The sequence below is a fragment of the Pleurodeles waltl genome, chromosome 10 (genome assembly GCF_031143425.1).
Source record: "Pleurodeles waltl isolate 20211129_DDA chromosome 10, aPleWal1.hap1.20221129, whole genome shotgun sequence".
Lineage (NCBI taxonomy): Eukaryota > Metazoa > Chordata > Amphibia > Caudata > Salamandridae > Pleurodeles > Pleurodeles waltl.
In genome coordinates, this window is record NC_090449.1 from 239,363,305 (window position 1) to 239,388,013 (window position 24,709).

General features: G+C 45.1%; 2 protein-coding genes across 6 annotated transcripts in view; one reads left to right on the forward strand and one right to left on the reverse strand.

Moving 5' to 3' along the window:
* The window catches only part of ERI2 (ERI1 exoribonuclease family member 2), a 71,651-nt gene extending 55,372 nt beyond the window's left edge, over positions 1 to 16,279 (reverse strand). The window contains exon 1 of one of the 2 annotated variants that reach the window (XM_069210279.1): positions 16,051 to 16,247. The gene's annotated coding sequence lies outside the window, so the exon portion shown is untranslated. Of the gene's footprint in view, positions 1 to 16,045 lie in introns of both variants that reach the window. The other variant, XM_069210280.1, reaches the window with a different exon arrangement.
* Positions 16,280 to 16,509: 230 nt separating this feature from the next.
* REXO5 (RNA exonuclease 5) overlaps positions 16,510 to 24,709 on the forward strand; it is a 567,496-nt gene continuing 559,296 nt past the window's right edge. Inside the window, exon 1 of one of the 4 annotated variants that reach the window (XM_069210276.1) lies at positions 16,510 to 16,696. The gene's annotated coding sequence lies outside the window, so the exon portion shown is untranslated. The remainder of the gene's footprint in view (positions 16,697 to 24,709) is intronic. The other 3 variants (XM_069210273.1, XM_069210274.1, XM_069210277.1) reach the window with 3 other exon arrangements.

Here is a 24,709-nt window from a genome sequence, read left to right on the forward strand (position 1 = left end):
AAAGGAATGAAGTAGGAATGCCTTTCACTAATGAAAACAAGCAGATTTTAAAAAGGCAAGCCGACAAATCAATGAAAGTGACAGGCATGACATGGGGGTGGTTAAAAGCCCAAAGAGAGATAACAGGACTTGTGCGCTCAACCCTAAAAAGCATGAAGAACCAAGCCTTATATAGGTATCACCAAGTTATCCTGTATAGCATGTATGAAGACCAAGTTCTTTTTTTTTTTCCCCACTCTCCCTTCTGGCTCTGCATTTTTAAAGAAAAAATGGAAAACAAAGATTGAAAGTAGAAAAAATAAAAATAAAACAAAAAAATAATAATAATAATAATAATAAAAAGACTAGTTTAGGTAGTGACGCCTGTCATGCAGCAATCTGAGATCACAGTGCTTGGAGCAGTGTTGGTTAACATTTTTTCTAGGCCGGCTTAAGATAATTATAACTGGTGAATTTCTGTGGTTTATAGAGTTTAAAACGTTACGTTGACATTCACACAAGATGGGTTCGTGTGGATGCATTTTTACTCACATTAAGGTTACACTGCATTCACTGGCTAATTTACCTGTATTTTTGAAACTCCGCTTTTGTCACATATTGCATATTGCCCCTAGCGGCAATATTTTATTATCAGATAGATGGTCAGACCACTAGAGCCAACATAAGATTTATCTACAAATTAATTTTAATTGTGATACATTCTCATTGAATAAAGCTTGTTCACTCGTTGCAAAAGCATTAATCAGTTATATGGTTAAAAGCAGATTCACGTATAAAAAAAAAAAATAAAAAAAAAAAATTAACAAAATGTCTCTTAAAGCAGTTCTCTAATTGAATATATCAAGGTGAAAGAAATACATTTTTTTTTCTAATTTTGAAGAAACTATTGCATTTACACGAGGTTTGTTGTACCAATTGCATGCCAAACATTTTCATTGCTAGGCTTTTGGAACCAAATCAAACTCTTCAAATGGCTCTACCTCACCACTCCCAGTTAATTTGTTGGCTCGCCCACTGCTATTAAAAACGGACTTATGGTTCTTTCTCAAATATGCAAAACAAATTAAATTTGCCACTTATGGTTACTATTGCCCAAAACACACAACATAATTTGTGCCATCTGGCAGGTTGTTGTCTCGATAGCCCTTTACCTAATTTCTGTACCATTGGCATATAAATATTTTCCGCAAACTAGAGAGCCCAACTTGCTTAGATCAATGAAAGAACCATCCCATCAACCTAAACCAAAAGGATTCTTTTCCCTTGAGGTCGATGAGAGGGCTCTAAGATTGATCCAATCATGCAGAGGTCTATAGTTTTTGTAAATTTCTGAGTGTCAGGGCAGGGTTAGCCCTTCTCCACAGCATCTCTTCACTGCCCTTAATTTGTTTATGGATATAAATATTATGAGCATGAGGAGGTCATTAGAGCTTTGGTTTGTTTTGTGTGCATTGGTAACCATTCATCAGTTTGAGCTACTGAGCCAGAAGAACAAGTTACTTACCTTCGGTAACGCTTTTTCTGGTGGATACAATAGCTACCTGTGGATTCCTCACCTTATGAATTCACCCTTGGGCCACCATCCAACGGAAAATCTTCTTCCCAGCTCTTCACGTCGACGAGGACGTCACAACTGCACGGCTCGACACGACTCCGTCTGACATCACTGTGCCAATAAGAGGCCCTCGCTGGCGTGCTGACGTCAGTTTCACCCATTTTTTACGTGCCTTTTAGGCAAACAGGTGAGAACAGACTCCACAATAACTCCAATAAATACATATATACATAAAACCTTCATGATGCAACATAATCAAAAACCATCATTTATATATACACAGGAAAAAACATCAATATATAAATAGATCTATACAACCACATATCCTAGTGCAAAAAGACAGGCAACGGGGAGGTGGGTGGGACTGTGAGGAATCCACAGGTAGCTATTGTATCCACCAGAAAAAGCGTTACCGAAGGTAAGTAACTTGTTCTTTTGATGGATACAACTACCTGTGGATTCCTCACCTTATGAATAGAGTCCCAAAGCAGTACCGCACTCGGAGGTGGGTGCCTGTCTGATTACACCAAGAAATCCTGTAAGACAGACCATGCAAAATGGCCGCCCCTCCGAACCTCCGAGTCCATGCAGTAATGCTTTGCAAAGGTATGGAGGGACGCCCAAGTTGCCGCCTTGCAAATATCTACCACTGGAAACCCCCCCTTGCCAGGGCCAAAGAAGCAGACTTAGCCCTGGTGGAGTGGGCTCTAATACCTTCAGGGGGAACCTTTTTCGCCAACGAGTAGCAGATCTTGATACAAAGGATAACCCACCTGGAGATAGTTCTTTTATTGAGTGCTCTGCCCTTCCTCTGTCCAACGTACCCCACAAACAGCTGATCTTCCAGTCGAAAGCCCTTCGTCCTTTCAATGGAGAAACTAAGCGCCCTTTTAGGGTCCACACGGTGCAGTCTTTCTTCCTCTTCGAGGGGTGAGGAGGAGGGTAGAAAGATGGAAGGGTAATAGTCTGCCCTATATGTAAAGGAGTGACAACTTTTGGCAGGAAATCCGCCCTGGTTTTCAACACCGCTTTATCTGGGAAAAACAAGGTAAAGGGGGTTTAACAGAAAGAGCTTGGAGCTCACTAACCCGCCTAGCAGAGGTTGTGGCAAAAAGAAAAACTGTCTTAAGCACTAAAAACCGCAACGGGCAAGAGTGCATGGGCTCAAATGGAGACCCCATTAAAAAGGTTAAAACAAGATTAAGGTCCCACTGAGGCGCATGAAAAGGAGTGGGAGGAAACTTATTAAGTAAAGCCTTAAAAAAACCTAACTACACTAGGTGATTTAAACAATGAGGGCTGATCCGGGAGGCAAAGAAAGGCAGACAGAGCAGCTAAATAACCTTTAACCGTAGTCACCGCACAACCCTTCTTTGTTAAGTCCAAAGAAAACAATAAAATATCAGAAAGGTGGGCCTTCAAAAGGGTCAATTTGCTTTTCTCCAAACCAAGCCGCAAATTTTGCCCACCTACCGGCATAAATTGTCTTAGTGGAGTGTCGCCTGGCCAATAAAAAAACATCCACTACATCTGGTGGGAGAGAAAAAGGAATTCAGGTTGCCCAGTTCAATCTCCAGGCATGAAGGGGCAGGCTCTGGAGGTGGGGGTGTAGAACCCACCCCTGTGACTTTGAGAGGAGGACTGCCCTGAGAGGGAGACGGAGGGCACAGCGAGAGCTGGAGAAGGTCCTTGTACCACACCCTTCTTGGCCAATCCGGGCTATTAAAATAACCTGAGCCCGATCTTGGCGAATCTTCTTCAGCACCCGAGGAATCAAGGGTGGTTGGGGGGGGGGGGGGGGGGGATGAGGGAAGAGGAGAAACGCATGAAGCAACTGGTTGCACCAAGAGATCTGAAATGCGTCCCCAACGCTCCTTGCACCGGATACGGGAGGCTGCAGAATGACAGGCAGTGTGCGTTCTCCTGAGTGGCAAACAGATCGCTGGCGTACCCCACATCCAAAAAATGTATAGGACCAGATCCGGATGGAGACGCCACTCGTGATCGGCAGAAAGGAGCCGACAGAGTCAGCACATACGTTGAGCACCCCAGCCAGATGATTTGCTATCAAGCAAACTCGATGGTCCTGAAGCCAGGACCAGAGTCGCAGAGCTTCTCTGCAGAGAAGATATGACCCTACTCCTCCCTACTTGTTTTATATACCACATCGCAGTAGTGTTGTCCATCAGGACCTGAACCGCGAAGGGACGGGAGGAAGGCCTTGAGAGCCAAGCGTATCGCCCGCAATTCCAACAGATTGATATGAAAAGTCTGCTCCACTGAAGACCAACAACCTTTGATCTCCAGGTCCCCAAGATGAGCTCCCCACCCTAGAGTGGAAGCCTCCGTTGGGAGTGTGGTCACCGGCGGCGGCAGTGAAAAACGGCCTTCCTTGCAAAAGTTTGCCGTCCACAGCCCACTACTGTAGATCCGCTGCAGCGTCTCTGGAAATCGTAATTGAATCCTCAAGATCCCCTTTGTGTTGAAACCACTGCCTGCGGAGGCACCATTGGAGTGCCCTCATGTGCCAACGTGCATGAGTGACCAACAGAATGCAAGAAACGAACAGACCGAGCAGGCGTAAGACCTTGAGGACTGCAATAACCGCTCCATTTTGAAACACAGGAATCAATGCCTGAATATCCTGGAGCCGCTGAGGCGGAGCATAGGCCCGATTCAATGTTGTGTCCAGTACTGCCCCTATGAACAAGAGGCATTGAGAGGGCTCCAGGTGAGATTTGGGTACGTTGATCGAAAAACCCAGCCTGAATAACAACTGAGTTGTCATCCGTAAGTGACATAACACAAGCTCTGGAGACTTGGCTTTGATCAACCAATCATCCAGGTAAGGGAATACCGATATCCCCTCCCTTCTGAGACTTGCTGCCACCACCTTTGTGAAGACTCGAGGTGCCGAAGTAAGACCAAACGGGAGGACCGCAAACTGGTAGTGTTGCGACCCCACCACAAATTGGAGATACTTCCTGTGCGACTTGAGTATAGGGATATGAAAGTAGGCATCCTCCAAGTCAACAGACACCATCCAATCATCTTTGTTCAACGCCAGAAGTACCTGCGCTAGAGTCAACATCTTGAATTTCTCCTGTGAGGAACCAATTCAAAATCCTCAGGTCTAGGATTGGTCTCAAATGACCATCCTTCTTGGGGATCAGGAAATATCTTGAATAACAACTCTGACCCCTTTCCTGCTCTGGAACCAACTCCACCGCACCTTTTTATAACAGGGTCTGAACTTCCTGTTGCAACAACAGGCGATGGTCTTCTGAACAAAACGAGGGAAAGGGAGGGAAGGGAGGAGTAAACTCCTGAAAAGGGAGAGCATATCCTTTTCTCACAAAGTTACATCAGACTCAAGGGTGATAAACAAACTCCCACTCGTGGAGAAAAAGACGCAATCTTCCCCCTACAGGAGAAGTATGATTGACAAAGGGGAGAAAACTAGGGCCGCTTCCCTTGCTGTTGTCCTCCAGAGGAAGAGGATGACTTAGGGTGCTGCTGGGTGGCCCCTCTCGTTCTAACCCTCCCTCCAAAGGAGGGATATGGGAGGCTAGTGGGCTGCTGGACTGAGGGTCTCCCTAGATAAGCTGCCCCACGTCCAAACCCCCTTAACCTACAAAAGGACCTAAAAGGGGTAGCAGAGGAGGCTTGCAATCCTAAAGACTTTGCCGTGGCCCGGCTGTCTTTAAAGTGCCCTGGGCAGAGTCCGCTTTATCTCCAAACAGTTTCTCCCCATCAAACGGCCAATCCAACAAGGTGGTCTGTACATCTGAAGAAAATCCAGAGGACCTTAACCAAGTGTGCCTCCTAGTAGCAATAGATGTACCCATTGCCCTGGCCACCGAGTCTGTAGAGTCCAGGCCCGACTGAATTATCTGCTTTGCCGCAGCCTACGCATCAGACAGGAGTTCCCCAAAAGGTCTCTGTACATCCTGCGGCAGATCCGGAACCATGGCTTTCGCAGAGTCCATGAGGGCGTGGACATACCTACCCAGCACACAGGTAGCGTTTGCAGCCTTAAGAGCCATGCTGCAAGAAGAAAAAGTCTGCTTTGCGGATTGCTCCATCCGCTTGGATTCCCGGTCAGATGGAATCACAGGGAAAGAGCCAGGAGCAGACCTTGTAGAGCAAGATGCCTGGACCACCAAACTTTCCGGAGTAGGATGTCGAGATAAAAACCCCAGATCACCAGGCGCTTCTCTAGATCTTCTTGCCACAGCTCTATTCGCCGAAGGAGACGAAACTGGTTTCCTCCACAGTTCTAAAATGGGTCCCGTAAGAGCCTCATTGAAAGGAAGCAAAGGGTCTGCAGAAGCCGAAGAACGACGCAGTACTTCCGTTAATATGTTGGTTTTAACTTCTTCAGCAGGCAATGGAAGTTCTAAAAAGTCCGCTGCCTTCCTGATGACAGTGTGAAACGAAGCTGCCTCCTCCGTAAACTCCCCCGGTGAAGACAAGTCCCATTCCGGGGAAGTATCCAGCCCACTCCAAGCCCTGAAACTCGACAATCTCTCTTTCCTCCAACTGCCTTTGATATTCCTCTTCTTCCAGGAGGCGCAAGGCCTTCCTACGCGACCTCAAACTAGCCTCCAACCTCGGCGCCAACATGGAGTTTGCCGACATCGAAGACACCGGCTTCAACGCCTGATGAGGCGTCGGAGAGGAGGGGTGCACCCAGGTCCGGCACGGATCCTAATGGCGCTGAAGATGCATGTGACCACCATTGGCGCCGGCTGACGGGATGATGATATTGGCGTCATAGGATGTAGTTGGGGACGTCATGGGATTCATAGGACAGGTCATTGGCGCCGGTCCGGTACCCTCAGCCCAATAGAATGGCATAAACGGCGCTGCCTTGTACGGAGCTGGGGATCCCAAAGAAAATGCCAATGGACTCGTGGGACCAGCCGGTGCACCAGCAGGGGCTATGGTGTTGAACCTAGCAAACAAGGCATTCAAGAATGCCGCCGGATCAGCTCCCGGAGCCGGGAAGGCAGGATACCGCTGGTCTTGTTGCATCTGTACTTGCTGAACATCCGACTCCTGAGCAGCAGGTGAAAACCGAGTATATTATATATATTTATATATAGTAAATTGAAAAGACTGCAGCGTCTTTGCCTCCGCGCGGCAGATGGCGACAGGGTCGCGACCCCCAATACCTCAAAAAAACACATCCACAGCGCTCGGGGACTAGAAATAATAAGCTATTTTCAACAGGGGTGCCCCGGTTCCAGTCTGCCAGCAAGTAAGTACCCGCATCCTTGGGGGCAGACCGGAGGAGGGGGGGGGGGGGGGGGGGGGTGGAAACAAGAAGCACAGAAAGTACACCCTCAGCAGCATAGGGGAGGCTGGGTGCAGTGTGCAAACAGGCGTCAGGTTTTAGATAGGAAGTAGTGGAGGGACCCGGGGGTCACTTCAACGATGCAGGCAGGCACAGGGGGCTCCTTGGGGCAGCCACCCCCTGGACTAGGCAGAGGGTCGCTCCTGCACTGGAGTTCGGTTCCTTCAGGTCCTGGGGGCTGCGGGTGCAGTGTTGGTTCCAGGCGTCGGGTCCCTGGTTACAGGCAGTTGCGGTCAGGGGAGCCTCTTGATTCCCTCTGCAGGCGTCACTGTGGGGGCTCAGGGGGGTAGTCTCTGGTTACTCACGGGCTTGCAGTCGCCGGGGAGTCCTCACGGAGGTGTTGGTTTTCTGCACGTCGAGCCAGGGGCGTCGGGTGCAGAGTATAGAGTCTCACGCTTCCGCCGGGAAACGTGAAGTCTTTGGAAGTTGCTTCTTTGTTGCAAAGAAGTAGCTGGTTTTGAACAGGGCCGCTGTTCACTGGAATTTCTTGGTCCTGTTGTCCAGGGCAGTCCACTGAGGCTTCAGAGGTCGCTGGTCCCTGTCGGATGCGTCGCTAGAGCAGGTTTTTGAAGTTGGAGACAGGCCGGTAGGGCTAGGGCCAAAGCAGTTGTCTTCCTCCTCTGCAGGCTTGTAGGTCAGCAGTCCTTTCTTCAGGTTGCAGGAATCTAGTTTCCTAGGTTCTGGGGAGCCCCTAAATACTGAATTTAGGGGTGTGTTTAGGTCTGGGAGGGCAGTAGCCAATGGCTACTGTCCTTGAGGGTGGCTACACACTCTTTGTGCCTCCTCCCTGTGGGGAGGGGGGCACATCCCTAATCCTATTGGGGGAATCCTCCAAACTCAAGATGGAGGATTTCTCAAGGCAGGGGTCACCTCAGCTCAGGACACCTTAGGGGCTGTCCTGACTGGTGGGTGACTCCTCCTTGTTTTTCTCATGATCTCCTCCAGCCTTGCCGCCAAAAGTGGGGGCAGTGGCGGGCATCTCCACTAGCTGGGATGCCCTGGGGCGCTGTAACAAAAGGGGTGAGCCTTTGAAGCTCACCGCCAGGTGTTACAGTTCCTGCAGGGGGAGGCGAGAAGCACCTCCACCCAGTACAGGCTTTGTTCCTGGCCACAGAGTGACAAAGGCACTCTCCCCATGTGGCCAGCAACATGTCTGGTGTGTGACAGGCTGGCAGAAACTGGTCAGCCTGCACTGGAAATCGGGTATGTTTTCAGTGGGCATCTCTAAGATGCCCTCTGGGTGTATTTTACAATAAATTGTACACGGACATCAGTGTGCATTTATTGTGCTGAGAAGTTTGATACCAAACTTCCCAGTTTTCAGTGTAGCCATTATGGAACTGTGGAGTTCGTGGTTGACAAATTCCCAGACCATATACTCTTATGGCTACCCTGCACTTACAAGGTCTAAGGTTTTGCTTAGACACTGTAGGGGCATAGCGCTCTTGCACATATGCCCTCACCTGTGGTATAGTGCACCCTGCCTTAGGGCTGTAAGGCCTGCTAGAGGGGTGACTTACCTATGCCACAGGCAGTGCGAGGTTGGCATGGCACCCTGAGGGGAGTGCCATGTCGACTTAGTAATTTTCTCCCCACAAGCTGAGAGGCAGTATGAATGTGCTGAGTGAGGGGTCCCTAGGGTGGCATAAGACATGCTGCAGCCCTTAGAGACCTTCCCTGGCATCAGGGCCCTTGGTACCAGGGGTACCAGTTACAAGGGACTTACGTGGGTGCCAGGGTTGTGCTAATTGTGGAGACAAAAGTACAGTTTAGGGAAAGAATACTGGTGCTGGGGCCTGGTTAGCAAGGTCCCAGCACACTTTCAAATCATAACTTAGCATCAGAAAAGGCAAAAAGTCAGGGGGTAACCACGCCAAGGAGGCATTTCCTTACAGCCACCTACTGTTGGTTCAACAATGGAAAACACTGGTCTGCGCAACAAGTCTTGCTTTACACCCCCTAATGCATCCATTCCAGTAGAAAGTCTTGCCTTTGAACAAGCAGTCCTGAAGGAAATTAATTAGATTAACAAAGGCACTTTAAAAGGGTATTGCCACAATACAACAAGAGACGAAAAGAGAGCACTACAGGAACTAGCCAATACCACCAATATAGTCATAAAAACCAGCAGAAAAGGTAGGCGCCATTGTCATCCAGACCACAGAAAGCTATCGAAAAGAGTGTTTAAGATTACTGGGTGATACACACAACAATGAGACTCAAGGAAGACGCCTGAGAATTCCTTAGGACTACGATCACCAGAACGGTGGAGCATGCATAAGCTCATGACTGGATCTCACAGAAAGGTGGTGATTTCCTAATCAACAAAAATCCAGTGACTCCTTATCTTTATACCACTCCTAAAATTCTTGAAACATTATTGTATCTGGTATCAATTCAGTCTTGGAACCTTTATCCCAGTTTGCTGATGCTTTCTTGAGACCCATAGTCCATAAACACGGACACATACCTTAAAGACACAAAAGATATGTTGTGTCTCTTAAAAGATAGACTAACTCTGCAACTTAAACACTGAGGCACCTGGATGTGGAAAGCCTATAAAGCAGTCTCCCTCATTCTGATACATTAAGCATAAATCGAGGAGGTCATTTTTTATATAGATTGGGACTACCACACACACACACACCACGAAACATGGTTATGGAATGTTGTTTCTAGGCTTTAACAAAGCTTTTTTTTTTATTAGAAGGAAATCTGTACACATTTAAAATCGCGGGTCGAGCATGGGAAGCACCTTTGCTCCTAGTCCGGCCGGCATCTATGTCTACCATCTCGAGAAAGAGAGAATTCTGAAGTCCACTAACCCACACAGAGATACCATTGTACTATGGAAAACATACACCAATGACACATTGGTCATCTGGAAAGGGGAAGAGACATAAGTAGAGTCTTTATCAGAGTGGCTCAGTAGACAATATCAGTTCCTGACATTCACTCACACCTAAAGCAAGAAACAATTGGTCTTCCTTGACCTCAATATCATAGTTAAAACCTGTCTGACTTTGACAGTGCCCATACTCGGCATTTGAGGAAGAACCTCCCATTTGGACAGTTCCTCTGAGGTGTCTGACTACAAACTACAAGCCCAGAACCTAGCATCAAAACTGGAGGCATGGAAATACCCTGCCAAAATCATTAACCGGGCCATGAAATGGGCATGTAACAGAGAAGCCCTTCTGGAGACACCACCACAAAAGGAGAAAGAAGAAAGACACATGTATTACAGCATTTAATGTAGCCTCTAATCAAGTGAGCAAGATCATAAGCAAACATTAGCGCATCCTAAATAGTGGCTCATTGAAGAGTCCCAAACCCATGTTTTCCCACAAACGTGTCAAGAGTCTCTGGCACATACTAGTGCACACCCACCCACGGACGTCCGAGAAGAAAAAAAAAAAAAAAAAAAAAACACACACACTGGACAGCAACAACTATTTACCACCACCCACAGGATATTATCCATGCGGGAATTGTAGCATGTGTCATCTAACAATTGCTACCAAAACGGTCACCTTCAATGATAATGCTACATGGGAAATCAGGGATTCCTCCAAATGCAACACCCAGCAAGCAGTGTACATGATCACTTGCCCATGCAACTTACATTATATAGGGATGTCCACATACAAAGTAAAAACTCACATCTGCGAACATTGGAGCAAGCCGAGATGTGGCCGATCCACCACAAAAATGTCCAACCATTACCTACAAAAAGGACATACAGTGGAGGACTACCGATGTGTAGTCCTTGAACACCACAAAGATCAATAGCGAATCCTTTCTACTCGAAAGAGAACAACGTTGGGTTTTTAAGTTATGCACACACCAATGAGGCCTTAATGAGAATATCCCTTGGGGCCTGCTAATGGAACATTAAATGACTGCTACATAAATGGACTAGCAAAGCCACATTACACGTGACTATCTCCTTAAAATACATACGATCAGCAGCCTCGGGCCCCCCTGGTAATTCCACCCCTACATCCTGTCGCTCACATTTCTTATATAAGGTTTATTTTGGGGATTTCTTTAAAAATAAAAAATAAAAATATAGAAGATCTTTTGATCCCTTTATGATATTTATTTCCACATGGCTATTTTTTCCCCACAATAAGTACCCCCCACTCACCTGATAAAGTGTAGCCCGCCGCCACCACCCATCTCCTTTTCTGGTTCTTTACTAAGGTCGGTGCCAAAACAAGCACTAGTGGAGAACGCCTAATTTGGGGGTCCTCGTAGTCCTACATCGGACCACTGGAGGCCGCCATTTCGGAAACTGAGCTGTTTAGTGCCACACACTGCAGCAAGTTGAGACACGTCAGCTGCAGTGAGTTTAAGAAACTTGACTCCCACGTGAGTTGCAGTGTTTCAGACTCCGAGCAGATGAGCATTAGGCACAAGGCGGAGTGTTGCTTTTTTAAGTGCTTTAACCCCCTTTTGCAACACGCCATAGAAGCGGCCATTTGGCGAGTCTAATATTCTACAAATATTTTCAGTGTGTGACTACAAGCACACACCCCTCCCAGAGGATCTGTGATACGAGAGCGTAGACACTAAAAAGTAGGTCACGCATGCACCATATGTGCGTTTTAAGAGTTGCTTTAGGCATCTATGTGCATTTACATGTTTCTAGATGTAGTTTGTCCTGTATTTGTCTATTGTTCATACTTGATATTCATGAGTGCATTTTCCCAGGAGTGGGGTGTAGTTTGGAAATAAGTGGCACCACACTCATAAGTAATACGAATAGCAGCCCAACTTATATGAGGGTCATGATAACTGGTGCTCTTTCGTTTCCTCAGGTAACTCAGAAGGACATTGGTACCATTGGGTATTATATTATTACACTTTAGTTAATCATACCACACTATACCACAGAGCATTCGGTGTTATTGCTCTTACTAGTGATAGTCTATCAAGGAGTGACATCTTGGTCTTGAAGAGGAGTCTAGGGGTAGACTCAAACATGTAGACCAACCAGGAGGTAAAGTACATATTAGACCCCCACCTCCGACGCCCCTTTTTTGAACCATATAGGGGTAACCCTGACTCCAAGGTGTAATATAGTGTCATTTGCAGGTCAAATTATAACGTTAAAATGATTTGTTTTTTACCACATGGGATAGTCGCAAATACGTCGCAACGCTAAGCGAGGCACCCTCGTGTAACGTTGCACTGAGTTCGCGAATATCAGCAAAAAAAAAAATTCTAAAAATAATAATAAAGAAAAAAATCTGACTCATTCATACACTTAATCATTCACTCATAGAAGCACTGAGACCCTCATGCACCCACTCACAGACCCTCACACACCCACTCAGACCTATGCTTCCACTTACAGGCTCACTCAGACTGTTATACATACACTCACAGACCCACTCAGACCCTCATGCACCCACTATCACACCCAGACACACTCACATCCACCTTCACAATCAGAGACACCCTCTTCACACCCAGAGAGACAAGCTCTGTTACCAGCTCCAACCATGCACAGCCAAAGGCTGTTCGCAGTGTGGGGTTGGGTGGTTATAGCGGGTTGGATGCAGGACCTGACCACAAGTATAGTAACTAAAATTACTTTACGTTAAGAAAAAAAAATAAAAAATAAGTAGAAATTCACTGAAGAAAAAAAAAGGTTACAGGTATTTTATAGTTGGGAAATAGAATTAAGAAAAGAAGAAGGGTGGTTTCAGGGACATTATAGTTAGGTTCTGAACTTACTCGCACAAAACCAGAGAAGTTCAGCAGTTCTACTTCGAGTCATTTCATGTAACTATAACTTGCACCCTTGCCATGCACTGCTAATTACCCAAGATATTGCAGCACTCATTACAACTTTTATAACATCTATAAAAATAAATCAATGAAACATTAGCAGTCAAATTATTCAAGAAAATAAACTGCATGGTGGGGCTGCGAGTTATAGGTACTTTAAGATGCGAGTTATATATCCATGAAATAACTAATTATAACTGCTGAATAACTATGGTTTTGTGTGAATAAATTCAGAACCTAACTATAACATCCCTGTAATCTTTGGATTTAGGTGATTTTTTTTTATTATTCTATTTCCCCATCTATAACGTCCCTGTAACCTTAGGATATATATATATATATATACACACACACACACACACATTTCACAGAATTTCGGAGCCCTGGCTGGGTTTAAAAATATTTATTAACAGCTACACCTCTCGCAGAAGCATTTTGGCGTGTTGTCTTCATCAATGCTAGGAAATGCTTTACAATGAACACACAACATTTGATTGGCTTAAATGTTGTCTCCCCCATTTAATTAGTAAATACCTGTCCAATAAAAAGACTGCAATTGCTTCTATATAATCTTACGGCCCCCACCCAGTTCCGACAGTGCAACCATATCCACAATCTTATAAGTCTACTTATAGGCCCAAATAACACTTCATCCCGATGGACTGACTTAGATGTAGGTTGCAGTGCCCCACGCATATTGTTTGCCACAATGTTTATATAGTCCTTCCAATAATATTGTTCCACACAAATTGTCATTTTCAATGTGCTTAGTTCGCCCCTTATCACAACCACTGGATGAGACATGCACTGGATGCATGCTTGCGGGTGTCAGCCAAATGGCTCGATATCCTCAAGCTTGAATAACTTGTGACCTTAATTAGTTGAGGGGGACATCGGTCAGTGGCAGTTCTAGCGGTGTTGAAATTATCTCTGTTTCCAAGGATCCTACAAACAACCACCGAACACAGGGGCCTGTGTTCAGTGGTTGTGGGATATTTGGAAACGTGAGTGTGTGTGTGTGTATATATATACACATACATACACACAGAAAACGTAAAGGTTAAATTGATGTCAGTAATGGGGAAAATGTCAGTGGCAACATAATGCTTTGAACCAAAAAAAAACAAAAAAAAACACTGGAGTAGGGCAATGCCCCCTCCCTGAGCCTTATGAGGCCCCAGGGACAGCATCATCTGGGGCCGAATTGTCTAAAACAGGGGAGGGGTGCCCCCACCAACTACAGCCTTGTAGGCACAGGGGCCCACTTCCAAATAAAAGTGGGAGGGGCTGCTTGCCCCCTTACCTCAGCCTTAAAAAGCCCCAAGGACCCAATCACCTGGGGCCAAATAATATTAAACAGAAGAGGGTGGGAGTGCAGCCCTCACCCTTCCCCAGACCCTGCATATCCCATCCCCCGGATCAAGTATATAAAATAAAAAAAAAAATAGGGGACGGACATGTGGTACCCCTCCCCCAGCCTTAAAAAGCCCATTGTATTAAAAAAAATATATATTAAAAAAAAGCCTATTTTGACCCCAGAGACCCCCTCCCCTGAGTCCCAGGTCCCCCGCAGCCAGCACCATGCATGGTGCAGGAGCCCACATTGCTTCCTCCGGGGGTGAGGACTTTGTTTTCTGCTTCCCTACCCGCAGGATTGTGGTTAGGGAAACAGAACAAGCTTGTTCCCAGCTGGTGGAAGCATGTTTACAATCCCTTAAAATCGGGAGTAAACGTGTCCCTGCCCGCACTGGTGTGGGCAGGTAAACTACTGTATCCAGGAACACACTAAGTTAGCCCAGGGGCTATAAAGGCTTATGGACTTTACTTTAATTAAGACCCAGGGAATGGAGTCCCCAAGGCCTACAGTGGCTCAGGGATAGGGGGGCATGCAGTCTCTTCCCATTTTAATTTTAATGGAATCAGCCACAGGAGATTGGATACCAAAGGCCTCTCAAGGCTCGGGGAGGAGAGAGTGGCACTTTTTATGATTTGGGCCCTGGGGGATGGGGAGTCTCTGGGCTAATCAAAATGCTTGAATTAAAATTGAGTTTGAGGTACTCTCGCGTAAGTCCCTCAAACCAGTCGTCCAGAATTACAAATATTTTTAACTCTTAATTGCTCAGAAAACTACTTAACAGATTTATACTTAATCACAAAAAGCACAATCTGCTAACCAAGATCTGGTTCCCTGTCTAATTCCAATTAGCAGTTTTTGTTTTAGCACTGTTCAAAGATGTATTTAGAAAATGCATGGGGATTCTGCATTCTGGAACCCAAATTTTCTCTCACTCTGCCTGCTCTCCCCTGCTTGATGTATCCCCCAAAAAAACTTCCCAAGCACAAACCACTCAAAAAATTAACACCTTTTTGTAAAGTCTTGCGATAAGTAGTTAAAGAAGGCCACAGATATTAGCAATAAACGAAAGGCATTGCCTACTGGCCTAGTATTAACTACCCAGTGGGAACAGCCACTGGATAATAAATACGTGTGTGTGTGTGTCTCAAAACACATCCAGCCCAAGCAAAAATCTGAATCCAAAAGAGTTGCAAAAAAACAGGTTACTCAGGAGGGGAGAGAAAAAAAAAAAAAAAAAAAAACACACACACCACAGATGAATTTTGCCCAAGTACAAAAATCGATTTTCCACTACAGTGTTTCAAATTAGATTGCTTGCCATTAAGCAAGCAATCTTGTACTACCGGAAGAAAACTGAAGCCAAAACATTGTTGTGCCATATATATGCAAGTAATTTGTGTCTTGGACATATAAGCATGTAACTATATCTACACACACACGCACAATTTGTGTGTTATATATACACACACACACCTTTATATAATTTTGGGTGTGCTTTTGCTTCAAAAAATGTTTTCACTGTTAAAAAGAAACATGTGGCTAAAACACAACGAAGAAATCGGTCAAGGAGTCAACGTGCCACAACTTCAGAAATCTTAAACTTACTTAGCTCTATGCCGTACTCACGTGGTTCATCCACATTTCTTTTCCCACTGCAGGCTGGAACTAAGAATTTTATTTGTATTTCATTGCGGGCATAAAGCTATCCTTCTAAATGTAAAAAAAAAAAAACACCGAAAACTGCAGCACTGTACCCTTGTGTCCCACGAGCCATGTACACATCGCATAAATCGGTTCGTTTTCGTCTCGAGAATCTGAGAATATTACAAAGTAAGCACAAGCCCGACATTTAGCTCAAGGTTTTAGTAGTTGGCCCACCAATATCTAAAAAGATCCAACGTACCATGTAAAGCTAATTAGTGAAAATGGTAAAACGATAGATAAACCGTGGACTTTACTGTTATTTAACACATACCCTACCCGGTTTTGAGAAGATTACATTTTCTTGATAGGTCCACTCAGCAGCTTGCACCGCGTACTTATTGCCCTTCACGACTCTCGACGACTTACAAAGCCACAGGGATGCTGGCAGCCTGATTTAGCATATGTGAATGCGCCCAAAATCACAGCCCATTCCAAAACACACATGCTTGCATTCTCGCAACAACAGAAGGAACACAGAACCTAATTCACATACTCCCGCCCTAGTGTTTAAAAATCTGATTACCTCCGTTACGTAATTAAGTGACAGCCAATCGAATCAATAAGAAACCTAGTTCAAGCTGATTGACAGTCTAAGAGGTGGTAGCAAGGCGGACCCAAGCGGTTGTATTTGTAGGTAAAGACTGCGATTGGTTAAAAATGATCCGTCCCACAAAATCAGTTTCCGTTGCAGCTTTCGGGCAAACGTCATCATGACTGGGAAGTGATCGTCCAGCTGCACGTGAACCGGCACTCATGCTGTTCTGTTTGTGGTTCACGCTGTCACCAGTGGAGAAGGAGACCCTTAGAGAAGTCTGTCAGCAAGCAGAATAGGCCATCGGAATGGATTGGTCAGTGTTGACTCGCGTGTCAGGCTGAGAGAAGGGGACACACCAACGGTCAACAACAGCCGTGAGTTGACAGGGTAAATAAAGCGGCAACGATATTAAAGTTAGAACAGGGCTCCCATGAATTATGTGAACAGCTAACTCGGGTATTGGGCCATCCGGTAGCTGCTTTGGGAACTTTTTTTTTTTGGCAGAAATGCTTCTTAAAACAGAATAGGTTCAATGTACGCATGACTTTGTAAAAAAAAAAAAATATATAGCTTTTTGAATTTTGACTTGAGGCTTATAGATAATCATTACCAGTGCTCCGTTGCACGTGGCATTGTGCACAGTTGATAGACACAAAACGGACTGAGCTTTCAGAGAGTTTACATTAGAAAGTGTGCGGCTTATTCACTGTATGAAGATGGGCAGGACTGTGTGTGTATAATGTGATGTTATTTGCATTCACCTTCTCGGACTGCCATAATATATAGGACACGCAGGCTTACATCGTGAAATAACTATTTATGAAACTTGTATCACCTGGCCCAGCACCAAAAGAAACAGATGGTGCCTCTCCCAATAAAATCAATTTATTCTATAAAAGGGACACCTTTCGGCTTCTACTGGCATATATATAAATAATAAAAAAAAACAATTAAAAAAACCAAAGGTTATAGGGACGTTATAGTTAGGCTTGCATTTTAAACTTACAAAACCATAGAAATTCACCAGTTCTAGTTAGTTATCTCAATTAACTATAACTCATGCCCTATGGCACCTATAACTTGCACTCAGCCATGCATAGGTATGTGATCAACAATTTTATTTCCTAACTATATTGTCCCTGTAACCTTTGTTTCTTTCAGTGAATTTCTATTTTTTTTTAACGTATAGTCATTTTCCTAACTATATGTTTATCCAACATCCATCGCGCATGACCTTTGGCAGTGCGCCTCAGCAGTTGGCCAGCCAGGGCCTGAGGCCAATCCCTTATAAGCACCCAACCGAGCATGGCCTTCACCCATACCCAGCGGGGGTTGCCCGCAAGACCCGGGCTGCAGCCAGACCCTGCAGCCAACCTCCATAACCACCCAAACCCACGCTGTGCATGGCCTTTTGGCCTTGCTCAGCGGGAGTTGACCACGTCCTCCAGGTGTAAGAATGTGTATCTGGGGGATGAGAGTGTCTGTGAGAATGTCTGTCTAGGTGTGAGAGTGCCTACATCAATGTTTTGTGGGAGTGTCAGTGTGTGCATGGGTCTGTGAGTGGGTGCATGAGGGTGTCAGTGGGTCTGTGAGTGGGTGCGTGAGGTTTTGACTGGGGTTGTGAGTGGGTGCACGAGGGTCTGAGTGGGTCTGTTAGTGGGTGCGTAAGTGAGTGGGTGTGTGAGTGGGAGAAAGAGTTTAAAAAGAGTGAGAGAATTAGAGAGAGATGGAGAGTTTTTTTTAGACTTTGATCTATGATATACTTAGAATGAGATATTTCTGCACAATATAAAAGACAAATGTATTTTTCATAAAAAAAAAAAGTAAAATCACCTTTCATATGGCCCTTAAATATTTTGTACAAAACCTAAAAAAAAAAGGAGGGAAATGAGTCGGGCTGGACTTGAAGAGTCAACGCTCATTGTAAAGGTCTGTGGCCTTCACACTGAGCTATTGTGTTTTTTTTTATTGTTTTTATAAAGTCTTTTTTATTGAGCCTTTTATGGGCTATCAGGATCGCAAGGGAGCCCTCAAGTGTTCCCCGCAGTCCCTACATGTGTTTTTATGTGTGTGTGTGTGTGTGTGTGTGTGTATATATAGATATATATATATATATATATATATATATATATATATATATATATATATATAAATAATGTTTTATAGCAAGCCCTTTATGGGCTATCTTGGACCGCGGGGGAAGCCTCGAGTCCTCTCCCGCAGTCCCATTGCTTCAGCAATGAAGGAGCTGCCTTAAGCAGCACCCCTGTGCTTGCTGAAGCAAACCTTTCATCTCTGTTCCCTGCATGCACACCTATGTGCAAGAACAGAGATGAAAGCTCCACTTTCTCACAGCGGGACCTGCTTGACAGGTCCAGCTGTCTCAAACTGGAGTTTTTTTTCTGTGACTTGGATGCAGCTTCAAAGCTGCAGCCAAGACACAGCAAACAGTTATGTCCTGGGGCTGGGTACCCCGGGACATGGCAGAAGCTGGTCCTGGGGGGTGGAGGGCCATCAGTGGCTCCACGAGGGGGGCTGCGTGGCCCCCATGTATCGTTGAAGAAGACCCAGGGAGGTGGTGGTCCGAAACTGCCCCCCCTTTACCTTATTTAATATTAGCCTGGGGGAGGTGGTGACCCCGGGGGATGTGGGGGGGAGGGGTCGAGCAGCCCCCGTATCCAATTTCTTAAATGATCTGTGGTTGGTGTTCCCCAGGACACCATGCACCCCGCTCATATTTCATTCTAGTCCTATAGAGTTGGTGGTCCCTGGAGCTCTGGGAGGCACATGTTCATATTTCATCATCATAGAGGCCCCCCCTCTAGTAAAAAGAAAAGAATGCCCCTGGGGCCTCGCCCACTTAGGGGATTATTTAAAAACAAATGCAGGAGCTCGTCATTGTTTTTTCAAAATTTATTTTTACTGCAAACTCGCGACCCGTTGCGAGTTTGTGGTAAATTAAAAAAATATATATATGCATTTTAGCCAGGTTTTGGTGGAGGGGCCTATGGGCGTAGCACCAGCGCTAAGGGTTCAGGTTGTCCATACCCTGGCTCCTTTTCTGTTTTTTTTTTATTGCCTTTTTTTCTGGAGCTGGGATGAAGCAGAGTCCGAAGATGGCAACCAACACTTCCTGGTTTGAATTGTTGACAGCCACTCAGAGCTGTGCAATTCCCTGCACAAGCTCATCATTATTCACAAAGGCGTCACAGGCAGAGATATCTAAATTTAGTTTCGCTTTTAACCTGTTGGGTGCCTTGGACGAGGTCACCTTGTCCAAGGTACGGGAACTAGGGGGAGCGCTAGCGCCCCCCCCCTGTTCACACCACCCACCCCCCCAAGGCGGGGATGGAAGGGGAAGCCCTTCCCCTTCCACCCCGACCCCCCACCCCCCTGTGATGTCAGCGCGTCACAGGGCCTCCCCATCACGCCCTAGAAGCTCAGCTTCCAGCGCGATCGAAAGAGAAATGCTCAGCATTTCTCTTCCGATCACGCGGGAGAGGCCCGGAGAGGCTTCAAAGGGAAGGAAATGTATTTCCTTCCCTTTGAAGTCTCTCCAAGCGTTGCTTGCAATCCGGCTTTTGAAACGCCCACTAGACACCAGGGATGTTTTTTTTAAAATTGACATAAGGGAGCGACCCCTTGGGAAAGGGTTGCTCCCAATGGGGGGCATTTTTTTAGGAAGGCCTCTATTATTAGGCCGATCTGCCCCCGGGGGGGGGGGGCAGAAACCTCTAGGGCACCAGGGATCATTTTCTTGTTCTTTTTTTTTTTTTTTTTTTTAGGTGGGGAGCGACCCCTTAGGCAAGGGTCGCTCCCCTAGGGGGCAAATTATATTTAGGCCATTTCTGCCCCCCTTGGGGGCAGATTGGCCTATTTTGATGAGGCCAATCTGCCCCCAATGGGGGGCAGAAACCACTAGGCACTGGGGATTTTTTGTTTTTTTTGTTTTACAGATGGGGAGCGACCCCTTGGACAAGGGCCCCTTTTTTTGGCGCCAATGTCATGCAGGGGGAGCGATCCCGTAGGCAAGGGTCGCTCCGGAGGGGGGGGGGGGGGGGGGAATTTATTTTAGGCCATTTCTGCCCCCCGGGGGCAGATCGGCCTATTGTTATTAGGCTGATCTGCCCCCGGGGGGGGCAGAAACCTCTAGGCGCCAGGGCAAAAAAAAATGTGGGTGTTTTTTTTTGTTGTTTTTTTAGAGATGGGGAGCGATCCATTAGGCAAGGGTCGCTCCCCTGGGGGGCAAATTGTATTTAGACCATTTCTGCCCCCCTTGGGGGCAGATTGGCCGATTTTAGGTCAATCTGCCCCCAAGGGGGCAGAAACCACTAGGCACGGGGGATTTATTTTTTTGGGCGCCAATGTCACGCGGGGGAGCGATCCCATAGGCAAGGGTCGCTCCCGGGGGGGGGGTTGGGGAGGCAAATTTATTTTAGGCCATTTCTGCCCCCCTTGGGCCGGCTGAGCTGGAGGCCAAAATCCACAGGTAGGCACTTTGCAAAAAAACACCTCTGTTTTCTGTGAAAAAATGTGATGTGTCCACGTTGTGTTTTGGGCCATTTCCTTTCGTGGGCGCTAGGCCTACCCACACAAGTGAGGTACCATTTTTATCAAGAGACTTAGGGGAACGCTGGGTGGAAGGAAATTTGTGGCTCCTCTCAGATTCCAGAAGTTTCTGTCACCGAAATGAGAGGAAAAAGTGTTTTTTTGGCCACATTTTGATGTTTGCAAAGGATTCTGGGTAACAGAACCTGGTCAGAGCCCCACAAGTCACCCCATTTTGGATTCCCCTGGGTTTCTAGTTTTCAAAAATGCGCTGGTTTGCTAGGTTTCCCCAGGTGCCGGCTGAGCTAGAGGCCAAAATCCACAGGTAGGCACTGTTTTCTATGAAAAAATGTGATGTGTCCACGTTGTGTTTTGGGCCATTTCCTTTCGTGGGCGCTAGGCCTACCCACACAAGTGAGGTACCATTTTTATCGGGAGACTTGGGGGAACGCTGGGTGGAAGGAAATTTGTGGCTCCTCTCAGATTCCACAACTTTCTGTCACCGAAATGTGAGGAAAATGTTTTTTTTTTTTTTTTAGCCAAATTTTGAGGTTTGCAAAGGATTCTGGGTAACAGAACCTGGTCAGAGCCCCACAAGTCACCCCATCTTGGATTCCCCTAGGTGTCTAGTTTTCAAAAATGCGCTGGTTTGCTAGGTTTCCCCAGGTGCCGGCTGAGCTAGAGGCCAAAATCCACAGGTAGGCACTTTGCAAAAAACACCTCTGTTTTCAGTGAAAAAATGTGATGTGTCCACATTGTGTTTTGAGCCATTTCCTTTCGTGGGCGCTAGGCCTACCCACACAAGTGAGGTACCATTTTTATAGGGAGACTTGGGGGAACATAGATTAGCAAAACAAGTGTTCTTGCCCCTTGTCTTTCTCTACATTTTTTCCTTCCAAATATAAGAGAGTGTGTAAAAAAGACATCTATTTGAGAAATGCCCTGTAATTCACATGCTAGTATGGTCACCCCAGAATTCAGAGATGTGCAAATAACCACTGCTCCTCAACACCTTATCTTGTGCCCATTTTGGAAATAGAAAAGGTTTTCTTGATAGCTATTTTTCACTCTTTATATTTCAGCAAATGAATTGCTGTATACCCTGTATAGAATGAAAACGCACTGCAGGGTGCAGTTCATTTATTGGCTCTGGGTACCTAGGGTTCTTTATGAACCTACAAGCCCTGTATATCCCCGCAACCAGAAGAGTCCAGCTGACGTAACAGTATATTGCTTTCAAAAATCTGACATCGCAGGAAAAAGTTACAGAGTAAAACGTGGAGAAAAATGGCTGTTTTTTTTACCTCAATTTCAATATTTTTTATTTCAGCTGTTATTTTCTGTAGGAAACACTTGTAGGATCTATACAAATGACCCCTTGCTGAATTCAGAATTTTGTCTGCTTTTCAGAAATGTCTGGGATCCAGCATTGGTTTCTCACCCATTTTGGTCACTAACTGGAAGGAGGCTGAAAGCACAAAAAATAGTAAAAATGGGGTATGTCCCAGTAAAATGTCAAAATTGTATTGAAAAATTGGGTTTTCCAATTCAAGTCTGCCAGTTCCCGAAAGCTGGGAAGATGGTGATCTTGCCACCGCAAACCTTTTGTTGATTTCATTTTCAGGGGAAAAAACACGAGCTGCCTTCTGCAGCCCCTTTTCCCCATTTGTTTTAAAAAAAAAAAAAAAAACATTTTCACTGTATTTTGGCTAATTTCTTGGTCTCCTTCAGGGGAACCCACAAAGACTGGGTACCTCTAAAATCCCAAGGATGTTGGAAAAAAAGTACGTAAATTTGGCGAGGGTAGCTTATGTGAACAAAAATTTATGTGGGCCTAAGTGTGAACTGTCCCAAATAGCCAAAAAAAGGCTCGGCACAGGAGGGGGAAAAGGTCTGGCAGCGAAGGGGATAGAGAGAAGCGTGTGCACCAGATGTATACATGCTTGTTTTGCTTTAGAAGATGGGCTATCAGTAACATTTACACCACTGTGTGAAAGTTGCAGGTAGTATGATATTTAGCAACTTCAGATCTCCAAGTTATGTTTTTTAGCAAATAGTGTATTTTTTAATGTTCACCATTCTTTGTAGAATCTTTTGAATAATCTTGTGTATTTCTCATGAGAGTTTCACTGTTTCCAAACAGTGTGGTATGTCTCTCCCTAGAGTAAACACTGTTTACAGTACTCAATTCTCTACTGATATCGACTTAATTTCCTAATGTATGTTTAATGTGTATCCGGGGTTTGATACAGATAAAAGCTGTCTTTAGAGGCACATTTGTTTTGGATTTGACATTAACTATTTTTGCTTTCTCTGAACAGTTGTATACATATTGCACACTGTTCTCAATGAGGGGTTTCCCATATATCTGTGGTTGATTGTTAATGTGAACTATGCTACATGTAAAGCATTTGTTATATCGTCAATGTTGCACAGGATGCTTGTTTTTAACACCTAATGGCATTATTTCTATGTTGGTAGTAATGTTGACTCATCTTCTTGTGAACTACTTTGTACTTACTGTCAGACCTCTAATTCCATAGAAAATTATACGTCAGTATGAAGAAAGACAAAGCTTTGATAATGTCATCCAGGATATCATTTGAGATTTGAGGTGTCATCAGTGATGTCATAGAGCATGTCATGAGTGATGTCATAAGCAGTGCATGGTGGGGGCACGGGTTATAGTTAGTGAATTTCTGCTTTTTTTTTTTATTTTTTTTTTAGTTTAGTTTAGTTTAGTTTGTTGCTGCCGACAAATTCACCTAACTATAATGTTACCTTAACCTTTAATTTTTTTTCCAGTGAAATTCTAAGATTATATATTTATTTATTTATTTTTTAAAGGTTCTTTTAACACACCTAGCTGTAACGTTACTTTAGCCTTTTGTGTTTTTTTTTTCTTAAAGTGAATTTCGAGGTATTTTTGTTTTTAGCATAAACTTATACTTAATTACCATATGTAAATGCAACCTCCCTGCGAGCACAGCCCGGCCAACACCCATCCCATACATCCAACCCCACGCTGTGCATGGCCTGTGGCTGTGTGCAGTAGGGAGCTGTCTATAGGGCCTGGCCCTGGGGACGCCATCCCCTAGGGCAGTTTTTTTCTTCTTTTTTTTAATTAAAGGGGAGGGGGGCATGCAGCCCCGTCCCTGAGCATAATCATCTGCGGGGACCCCATACTTTTGGGCCACCTATTTAAATAAAGGGGAGACTGAACTTGTAGAAGCTCAATAGATCTACACATACATATTTTTTTCTGCTGCTAAAATGGCATTTACAAATATTTTCTAGAAGTACGATTTCCTGGTCTACTTCTGTAAATCCTTGTGAATTCATTAAAGATGTAAATCTGCACTAATGCAAGGACATATGCTATGGGTGTACGTTGTAATTTTCTTTAAGAATTGTGCCCCAAATTGGTTCTCCAAGTTTGTTTGTTTTTATTAGAATTCTTTATCTCTGTTTATTGGCTAGCTTCACTGTAAGTGATGGCATTCTGCTCTTTCACCAGGAGCAAATTGACACAGCGTAGTTTTCTACATGTCGGGCACTACTGTGGCAATGTGTGCTTTTTGAGGACAAAAAGTATTTTTGCATTTTTCTAATGTTTGTTATGATGGTCCTAGAGCCAATAAAGTTTTACAAAAACCATGTCAAAACAAGGTACGCATTGACGTAACCAAAAGGCTAACCACCAATGTAAGACCTATTGGCTTTGCCAATGCTTGTTTATTTTCATGTTTCCCATAATCTTGCTGAAACTGGTTATATTGATGTTTCCATTATGGGTTGTTTTTTTGAAATACTAGCATGCATCAACACATCTTACTGAATGATGCTTCCAAG